At 41.2% G+C, this 10,778-nt stretch overlaps 1 protein-coding gene across 4 annotated transcripts in view; it reads left to right on the top strand.

The window, feature by feature from the left end:
* Window positions 1–1,088: 1,088 nt before the first annotated feature.
* The window catches only part of raraa (retinoic acid receptor, alpha a), a 150,198-nt gene continuing 140,508 nt past the window's right edge, over window positions 1,089–10,778 (top strand). For all 4 annotated transcript variants that reach the window (XM_020651400.3, XM_065949816.1, XM_020651399.3 and 1 more), the window contains exon 1: window positions 1,089–1,382. The gene's annotated coding sequence lies outside the window, so the exon portion shown is untranslated. The remainder of the gene's footprint in view (window positions 1,383–10,778) is intronic.

Raw genomic sequence — 10,778 nt, 5'->3', positions numbered from 1 at the left:
ATTTTTCATCAATGTTTTATGGAATCTTCCACATTTTAATGTCTGGTTGAAATTATTAATATGCACTTCATTGTGTTTTCTTTTGGCTTGGAACACTCTGTTACTATGTGGTATTTGGCCGCATTGCTTTTAAAATATCAAAAGTTACATAACCGCAAATTCACCAGAGGCACTATTGACTTCAACCTCACATTAAAGGTTAAGTTCTTTTGCAACTAAAAACAACCAAAAAATTGTCTTTGCTGCCAGAAAATAAAATGTTTTTTTGTGTAACCTAGTGTCTGCTGAAATAGATAAGTACTAAAAAGTAGTGTATCATCTAATAAAAAACTAAAAAAACAATTTTGAGTAGGCTATTTGAACCCTAGTTGAGAAGCCTTTTTCATTTTACGACAGTTGTTCTTGAGAGGCAAATAAACTACTTTATATTAGATGTAGGCTATGAAATGAAAAGTTACTTTTCAAATTAAGATACAAAACATGACAATTTATATTATTGGATATCATATATCATCATTAAACAAAAATATAGGCTACATAACAGAGCTATAATTAGTTTAATCTCCATAAGATGTTACATTTTAAGGACTGAATGTATGATAATACCCCAGTTATGTTATTCATATTTCATTGTAAAACAAATATTAGAACACTCTAATGGGAAAATCATTTTAGTAGACTACTCTGACTTTTAATAAGTTTATTTTCCTGACAATGTTAAGTACTTTAACCAAATGAAATCTAGACTTGTAACAAAGTATTTTAAACAATATTGCTGTTCTTTTATCTGTGGTTTTAGTGCAGCAAAAAAAGGCAAAGCAAGGCAGGATTATTTATATACCACAATGCAGCAACAAGGCAATTCAAAGTGATAAAAGAGAAAAAGGGAAGATTACACACTTTAAAATGCATCTTAACAATTGTTGCAGGACGTGCTTGGATGTAAGTTCCCATAATTTCAGCGGAGCTCAAAGCACATCTGGAATAAGCAGCAGGACAGTCACTTTTTAAGGACTGGCCCCCAGAAAAAGAAAGGGGCGTGGTCAAAGCTGGTGTTGGGTTTCACAGCCAGAGAACGTGACTGCCATGGTTGCCTGTGTGAACGCGGTGCCAAACTTGCCTGCCCTCTGAACGCAGTCTTACCGACAGGTTTGCCCAGGAAGGGACGGAGAGGGGGAGGAGGAGAGGGGAGCTAATGTCATTCGGCACTCCGTGAGGAGTTAGCAGATTTGAGAGTCGGTAGAAAACTTTCAAAAGAGTAACCCCACGACCGCAGCGGAGACATTTACAGCTGCGCGGCTGAACTTCCACCGCCAGCAGCAGAAGCAGCGGCAGCAGCAGCAGCCAGAGGGGACCGGGGAGGAGGAGTCAACAGGTCCCAGGTACTACCATCCACTTGTCATTGACAGCTTGTCAACATTTGACAGCATGCGTTCAGCTCTCTGCACCTGACTAACGTATTAAACTGTTTCACCTGGAGGGATTTTAATGCGTCATGCGTGGTAACGGTTAGATTACGCACGACCATGACAGGTTTTAAACTGCCGGCTGCCGTCTTTCATTGACAGAAATAACTGGACTGAGTAACTAGAGGCGGAAACTCCTGTCAAGTTTGTAATTCACCACAAAAAAACGCCCGCATTGTGGAATGTTTACAGTATTTATGTTTGTCCTAACGAGGTTATATTCGACGTCTTTCAGGGCAGCTAGCATAAAAAGCTAACGCTCCGGTGCTCCGTGCAGACGCTGACTCAATTCGCAAAACAAACCTTCTGACCTTGTGGCTTTCCACTTTCAAAAAAGTGTCGGTATGAGGAGTTAAAAACGTGAAATGCCGTGTGACTGACCGCATGTACCCTCTCTGACAAGAGCTTGTTTGTTGTGCAGCGTCAAGGCAACGGAATGCGAAGAATTATGTGTATTTTTGGACAAATGTTGTGGTTGTCATCGCTTCGTTTCGGGGCTACTTTAAGGTGAACTTTGCTTGAGTACGTAGTATCCTTTGCCTTTAACAGCGATCATGTCAGGAGCCCATTCCCTCTCCTCTGTATTCTGTAAATGGATGAACAGGCATAGCACACATGAAGGGGGGGGGGGGGGGGGCAACCACAGCCTGCATTCTTTTGATGTGTGCTGGAAACTTGATGGCCCCAAACACACATGTATGCATTCCTCTGACGCAAAACTGCAGCCTTAAAGCAGCACTGCAGACTGACAGATATCTCTCCTCATTTGTTAACACCCCTGCCCTGATTAACCCCTGTCAGCTGGAGGTGTCTTGATTCCAGGAGTGAGTTAAATTTTGAGTTACATACCCTGCAGCATACTTGACTCAAAGTGTTATCTTGTAAAATGTTGTCAAATAAAACCACAGATTAGCCAAAGTGCTTATTACCCTCTATTTAAAGCAGTAACAAGTGCTTTCTAGCTTTATTTGAGTAATCTATGCACCATATGGCTCCTGGCACAGCAGGATTTGTTGAATGATATTTTACGATATTACAGATTTATGACGGCTTTGAGTTTGGCTGCAAACATGGCAGTGCAGACTCTTTTTTTTTTTTTTTTTTTTTGAGGAGTGGCTCTGGGAGAAGAAGATGCCCTTTAACATGACAACTAGTGACATTCAGAGCAAGATGCATTAGAAGCTGAGTCACTCAGTGGAAATTTTGGTGTGGCGCATATCTGAGTGTTTTCCCATCATGTCAGTCAGAGAGCTCAGAGAAAGTCACTCCACGTGATGATGTCAAACTTAATGATTGATGTTTTTCATAGTATTTGCTCTGAAAGGCCAATATTATTATAAGAGTTATTAAAAGCATTTCAGACTAATTTTAGAAATTAAATGGACAGTGTCTTTTTACACATGTTTATTTATGTAGCCATAAAGTTTGCATTAGGCCTTGAAACACTTTATATCTACAGAATCAGTCCAGTTGTGCACTTTCGTAAGAAAAACAAATCTGTGTCCTTTTATGTAGCACAAAGTGAGAGTTCAGTGACTTCTGTCAACCCTCTGTTACAAGCTTCAACAGGAAGTTGGTTATCTCCTTGTGTGAACCGTGCCAGTTAAAGAACTCACACGCGATGGTTTCACATGGTACTAAATTTGTCATCGTCGTTGAAGCTGTGACACACTCACTTTGTCCCCTCACACCCGCCTCACCATGTCCCTCTCCTTCCTCTGCGGATTGAAAAGTCAAGTGTGAGTGACACTGGAAAGGACATGTTCTCTCTTTGTTCTTTGACAACACAATTGTAGTAGTGAGTCAGTAACTCATTCTGCCCATGTTGTTTGTCACACTTAATGCCAGTTTTGATTATCACCTGTGGAAAAAATGACCTGTTTCATTGTTCAAATAAGTGACATTTTTGTGAAGGTTAATCAGCACATAAAGGCGCTTGATGGTTCTGCTTTGCTGTTTTACCAAATGTCTTATATTCAATACACTGTGTCATCTGTACAGCTGAGCAGGTAGCTCAGCTGTAGTGTAAAATCATGGAAATGGTCACATGATTTGGTCCTCAGCCAGTATCACATAAAACAGGATTACTTAAAGCTGCAGCAGGGGCGCAGATGGCCTAGCGGTTAGGTCACGCACCATGTACAAAGACTGTAGACCTCCAAGTGGGCAACATGGGTTCAAGTCCGACCTGTGGCTCCTTTCCCGGATGTCATTCCCCTCTCTCCCTCGTTTCCTACTCTAGTCACTGTCCTATCAAAGAAAGGCAAAGGCCCTAAGAGGTCTTTTTGAATTCCAGGTTGTAACAGTAGTTAAAAAATCCAAGGGGTTCAATATTTAATTAATGCCATGTACTCTTTGTACAGGGGGTTGCACATAGCTTACTGTGCAGAAAGTGTCAGTGTGTCAGGTTTTTTGAATCGGTTTGGTCTGTAGTTGTCTGCACAGCAGCCTGCTCCCCTGTTGTTGACAAGCTGCGCTGACTCACGAGGCTGTGAAGCACAAACTCATCAGATACTGACAGATGAGACACGCTCCCTACAATGGCAGGGCACCCTGGAGATGTCCCCCTGCACTTGCCTAACGGTAAACACCTCTACCCAGTCCCACCCACACCCACACCTTTGTTAGAGTTTAACTGATAGTAGGTATGTGGGATGTAGAATAAGATTTTCCCTTTGTTTTTAAGAATTGCTGTTGATGCCTACATTGTTTTATTTATTGAAAATAGCTTGGTCTTCCTTCTTCTAGAAAAAAACATTTAATTCTACAAATAAGGTCTAGTGGAGCTAAGCAGAGTAGCTTTCTTTACACTAATAAAACCCGCATTGGACTAAATGACACAGGCCGGAATAAGTATAAATAAATTGGGATATTACAGTGGTTTGGCTGTGGTGCCCAATGACGTAGACATTGCCTCAGGGACTGGGGCGAGTGTGGGAAAAGCAAGGGAGAAGAAGGGTGGGAGCCGATAGCAGGAGTGTGTAGGGGTTTTTTGGATGGGGAGTTGTGGAGCCGCTGTGATGTTGGGATGTGGGAGCTACACTCACATCGGCCGCCGGCAGTTAGACAGGCCTGCTTTTGCATTCCCTTTCCACAGGACTCCCCAAGCCTCCCCTCCTCTTTAACACTGCCTTCCCTTTATTCCTCTTTTTATGGCTTTGATGGTATTAAATAATCTTTACGTGTCAGAGTGCGCAGCTCCCAGTGTACATGTCGGGAGAGCGAGAGAGCAATTAGGTCAGAGTGGTAGAATAACTTGGTTTCATCCCAGCCTTAAAGCGGCAGGGTACCTTACTTCAACCCGCTCTTTATATTCACCTCAAACCCTCTGAGTGAGATTTTTCAAAGAGGTCCAAGGCCAGCAGGGTTATCAAAGCACTCAGATAGAGAACTTTGTATCTCTCTGTTGTATAGTCTCCTGATACAATGTCCCAGAACGGATCATCGGTTGTGATATTTTAAGTTCCTCGCTATGTTAATTTGCCTGAAGAATCAGGCCACGTTTGTCTCCTTTTTTCCTAATGAGGCTGAGCGAAAGACCCATATAAGCTTTTATCCCGGTTATTGATTTAGAGGCTGTTTCAAGCTAAGGGTTGTTTAGGTAGACCTTGAAATCATTGACATATTTTCTACAGCAGATCTGTTATTTCCCTTAGTCTGTTGTCCCATGTTTAAGATAGCATTTCTTGCATTTGGCATGCAAATGTTCTGGCCTGTGTCATACTGTTTCACTGCTCCACGTCACACAGTTTCATACTATTTTCCACACTGATTTTGCACCTTGGCTTTTCACGAAAGAGTCTCTGCCCAGTCGGACAGTCCCCCAGCATGACGGCTGACATTTCTACTGAAAGAGTCTTATTGTTGGGTCTTAATCCCCCTCCGCCCTCCTCTCCATAAAACAATGGTATCAATTGCTTCGACTGAGTACATCAACAGCTCCAAGTGAGAGACAGAATGGCCGGGCCTGTTAGAGAGGCTGCCAGCCTTCCTGCCAGGCAGCCTGGCCGACGTCGTCTTTCCCAGTGTTCTCTGTGCTGCTGCCCGGAGAATCCTTGTGAAGCATCTGCGCTAATATTATCAGTGTAGTATGAGAACCTTGATCATAGCTGAACTGCCACCTCGTAAATGCAAAAAATAACGGCTTGTGTATATATTTATTTTCCCTGGGAGACAGTGGAGCAGACCTGTGCTTTTATACCCCCCTCCCCATCTACCACCTTCTTATTGAATGGTCTTCATTCTATCTTTTTCATTTTCCCCCGGACACTGCCATTACCTCTGACAGATGATATGTTCTTTCGCTTAAAAAAGTGATCCTGAGCACAATGTCACTGGAAATTGGATTCGTACTCCCACCCCTTTCACCGCTTGTCTTTTATCCATCTTTTTTTCTCTCCGTTCTTCTTCTTCCCATTGCTCTCTCTCTCTCTCTCTCTCTCTCTCTCTCTCTGTGTGTCTGCACTGAGGGACATGCTGTTAATGTTCCTTTTAGAGCTTCACTGTACAGCTGAGCTGCCAAGTTAACCCTCTGCTGCCATGAGTCAGACAGCTAGCCAGATAACTGGTGTCACTTACACACGTCTGACCAGCCAATCTGTCCTTAAGCGCTCCCTGATAAAACCAGTAGTGCTGTGTGCCAAGTGTGCGTCAGGCAATTATCACACTGTAGTGATTTTTTTGGTGGGTTGTCCAGGAAATCAAAACAACCCATTTAGATATTTATTTTGTTGATATTGTTGTTATTATAGTTTTGGTATTTTATTGGTTCATTTGAAAAGTAGAAAAACGGATTACACTGGTGATGCTGGTTTTATTACTGATTATTGTGATGACTATTTTTCCGTAAGTTTATTATTTATTTATTTTGTAGAATCTTTTTTAGTTCCAATGAACAGTCCTAACCCAAGGAAATGTAATTCACAATGATAACAAATCATAGATAAGCTAAAAATATTCCTATATAAGAAGCTGCAACCAACTTAAAAAAAAAAAAGCAATCATCAATCAAATCTACTACTACTAAGACAAGCTCCTGTGTCATTCCTTTTACATGAGAGTCTCATGTGCAGCAGAACTGGTTTCAGTGGAACAAATCTGATCTTTTGTGCCTCCTGAGTGTGGGCGTCTGTGGCAGATGACAATGTATTACCCAGCTGCTTAAGTCGCAGCTGCTTATGCGTTAGCTAGAGTTTCTAGGCCGCATTTATCAGTGAAGAGAACACCATGGTGGAGAGATAATGGTGCTGAACAAAGATGATACAACTCAGGCTGCTTGCTCAAACAGCTAGCTGCTCATAGCATCATTATCATACTGCACTGCTACCATAGACTGTGGCCGCCCAGACTATGTATCTAGTGAGCTGCTGCTACTTACTCTGTCTCCATGGGCTGTCATCACTGTGCAGACCAGCCATCGCACCAAATCACTGTCATGCTGAAATGTTGCAGTGCAGAGCCTGTTAGATGGAAGAAGCCGAGTGTGCACAGCTGAAAGAGAGAATGTCAAGCCCAAATACCTAAAATCACTGTAACAAAAGACAATATTCATGTTTTGTTTTAACTTTTGTATGGGTTTATTGCAATATTTAATGTCTCTAAAAAATAACTTCATTTTGGTTGTGTGGGTATTTTACACAGTAAACAAACTGCTTCTGCTGTGCATGTACAGTATCTGTTTGGAAAGAATCTCATAAATGCACCAAGCAATTTACGCCTCAGTCTGCAGACGTTTGTTAGACAGAAAGCACAGCACATGCATGTAAATGATACTCAATTCAGTCAGGGAGATGCTATCAATAAAGACAGATCCTTTGATTGTGTTTTTTCACTTTAGTCCATGTCAACATAATATCCATTTTCTTGGCTTTTTGTGTCGCAGTAATAATTCTGTAATATGGCACACCAGGCAACATATGGCTGCCATTTATGATCAACAGCCTTTGTAAAGAGGTGACTGGAATATGCAAATGTGTGCATGCTAATGGAATAGTAATGTAATGAAGAACGTTGTAGATGGCCAATAATGAGCTCCGCTTATTGAGAGTTGATGGCTTCTTCTCTGCCCGCCTTTGTTGTTTCACAAGCTGCAGCTTTCTTATTTGTTCTTCACGCCACACAAATCACTCAAAAGACATGTGCATATACATGTTCACACATACACACTCATACTAAGATACATTCTTATTGATTCATGGCACTGGGTGAAAAGCATAGTGATAAATACCTGGAGTCCTTCCCAATTGAAATTGTGAAACTAAATTGGGCAGAACTAAGACAGATGCGGCGCAGTAAATTAAACAAGCAATCTTCCCTGTTGGGTGACAGCACAATGGTGATTAGGGTTTCATGTGAGCTGCCCTACATTATTTATGGCTTTGCTGTGGGCTGCCTGCAGTTGAATAAACCCACAGTCCATTGACTGGGCACATTACAGGAGCCCGTCTGCTAGAGAGAGGCGAGGGAAGTTAAAAATGGCTTTATTTCCTCTCGAGGAGGTCCATTTTCATCTAAATGAAGGTGGAAGCCCCAAGCGTGTTGTTTCCTGGCCCTGCGCATGTGAAATGTGTTGACTGTGTTCCAGGAGGCTTCTAAGCATCGCTCTGCTTCGTGTTCCTGGGTGAAGCTCTCATTTGTATACATCAAACGTCCCTAGTTTTCTTAATGACTGCCTACTCAACTTGGTGCACATTGCCAATTCACTATTTGTTTTTTTTTCTGTCCAACGTTCAGGGATTTCAGTTTGGCTCCCAATGTCAATTCATATCATTTATCTAGTTTTATATTTGTACTTACAATAGGGTAGATAAGATATGCTTCATTTTGCATGAATAAAATTTACCATCACTTGTCTGTAATTGTGTCTCCTGGCCACTGTTTAGTTTGTTCACGTTGCCTTGCTGTTAACTCACTTGCTGCAAAGCTGTGTGTTTAAGGAAGAGATTCCAGCGGTGGATTAAGATAGACAAAGGAAAGAAAAGAGATTGAGCTTTATATAATCCATTAAAAAATGCTTGATGGCCTCAATCCCCATCCTGAAGTTCAGTCTGAGTCACACCTAGTTGAAGCTTACTCCAAGCAGACGCTGTTTTTAAAAAAAAAAAAAAGTGAAAAGAAAAAGTTCATAATTGTGACCTATATGTTTGATTTCATGTCTTCTGAACCTAGGTTTAGTTTCCCTATAATGTTGTCACATTTTTTTGTACTTTAATTATTTTCAACTACAAGACAGTGTTATTTTAATGATTGATAGTGTTGAAAAGAACATAAAATAAAAATAAAGACTTCTTCAAGAAGAGAATGAGAGAGAGCCAAAAACCTGCACAAATACATTCATATTGTATCACAGCGACAGTGCAGGAGACTTCTATTTTTGTTTCCATGGTATTATATCAGATATCTGTATATCGTTCGATTTTTACAAGAATCCTATCAAGATTTAAAAACCTGGTATTACAACAATCCTAGCTTCTTTGCGTGCATTTCTTTGTAAATATGATGTAAAACGAAAGTGAGATGAAGTGTGAGAGTGAGATTAAATGATAATGTATTTATTTTTTAAAATTAATTCACACAATCATACCACAGAAAAAACACAGAAAACTTTGGTTTGGTGGATTTTGTGGTTCCCTTGTGACATAATTTTAGAAGTTATGTTAAGCCCCTAAAACAAACACTGGCCTGCTGTGCCAATGGAGGGCGTTCTGAGAACAGCAAAAGGGTCTGTAATCTTCTCCTGTCTCCTTTGTGATACCCTTTTCACTCTGTTGTTGCTAACACAGAGGCAACTGGAGCAGTGAAAAGGAAAGACAGAGTGAAAATTGAGGAGAGACCATGTGTGCAGAGCATTTGGACATTTGCCTGTTGTTGCACCTTTGCACATGTGAAAAGACTTGTTTTCTGATTTCAACTTCTCCCTGTTTTCTAACATCAGAAGGGTGCCTTAAGTATGATCATTGGGTTCAGGTCAATCAACTCTAACAAACTACAGATTAAAGTAGTGATGCTAGGATGTATATAAACAGAAACAGCTTTTCTTCCCCAAAAACTTTCTTCACATCAAAGTTTCTTGATGAGTGATACATTTGACTGTTAAAAGTGTTAAATCAATCTGCAATGTATTTCCGTACCTGACAAAGCATTACGTTAGAGAAATACAGAAAAATGTGGATGCCCTGTGCACAGCACTGTCTGCCTTACTGGTGCAGTTAATGGCAGGAAACATCATCTTGACAGTAAATGAGAAGATTCACCAGGAACATTTACTTTTTATTTAATTACAAACTCAAACTCAAGCTTTCAGGCTGCTCGGGGTGTAGTGGTTAGCGCTGTTCCCTCACAGCGAGAAGGTTCCTGGTTTGAATCCCTGTCAGCCAGGAGCCTTTCTGTGAGGAGATTGCATGTTCTCCCCCTGCGCCCGTGGGTTCACTCCGGGTACTTTGGCTTGCTCCAAAAGTCCAAAGACATGCTTGTTAGGTTAACTGGTGACTCTACATTGCATAGGTGTGAATGTGCATTTGGCTGTTTGTCTTTGTCTATATGTCAGCCTTGTGATCTGGTGACCAATCCAGGGTGTACCCTGCCTCTCGCCCAATGACAACTGGGATCAGCTCCAGTCCCCCACGACCCGAACGGGAAAAGCGGTGTAGATAATGGTTGGATGGACAACGCGTTTCCCCTTGCATGGCTTCATCAGGTTTGAGAGAAATTGAGAAATACAGAGATTAAGACTTTGTCATCTTTGCTCTTCTTCCTCTGGACACACACAACAGCAGTCTCTGGTGACAGACAGACAGGCTGGAGGTAGGGAGGATGTTTTAGATAGATACAAAGTTTTAAATCATAACAATGTTGAAATGAAGGATTTTGGACTTACTTGTTAGTAGTGGAATTACATTTTGTTTAAAATAAAATAAACCCAGCCCTTATAGACAATAAAATAACAAAAATAAGTATCATTTGTGGTTTATTATTATTAATTATTTGTTTGCTTTATGTGTTTTACCCTCACCTTTCTTCACAAGTTTATATTGAGTAGGTAGCACCTTGCTGGGAGGCTGCAGGGTTGATATTAATCTATATATATTTAAGCTATTGTTACGGCTGTGTGTTTCCCTGTCCTGTGTGTTCCTTCTCCACTTCCTGTTGTCTCCAGCCCAGGTGAAGCCACTAATTGAACGACGAGGCACACCTGGAATCAGTGTTTAAAAGGCCAGTGCTGGCTGCAGAAAGAGAGGCATTTTGAGGGCGCATTTGGAGTTTGGATTGCTGTGCCTCTCAGTCGGGGATTGTCTGTTGTATTTTGTTAAATTA

The sequence above is a fragment of the Labrus bergylta genome, chromosome 21, assembly GCF_963930695.1.
Source record: "Labrus bergylta chromosome 21, fLabBer1.1, whole genome shotgun sequence".
NCBI classification, from domain to species: Eukaryota; Metazoa; Chordata; class Actinopteri; order Labriformes; family Labridae; genus Labrus; species Labrus bergylta.
This window is presented reverse-complemented; position numbering and strand designations above follow the sequence as displayed.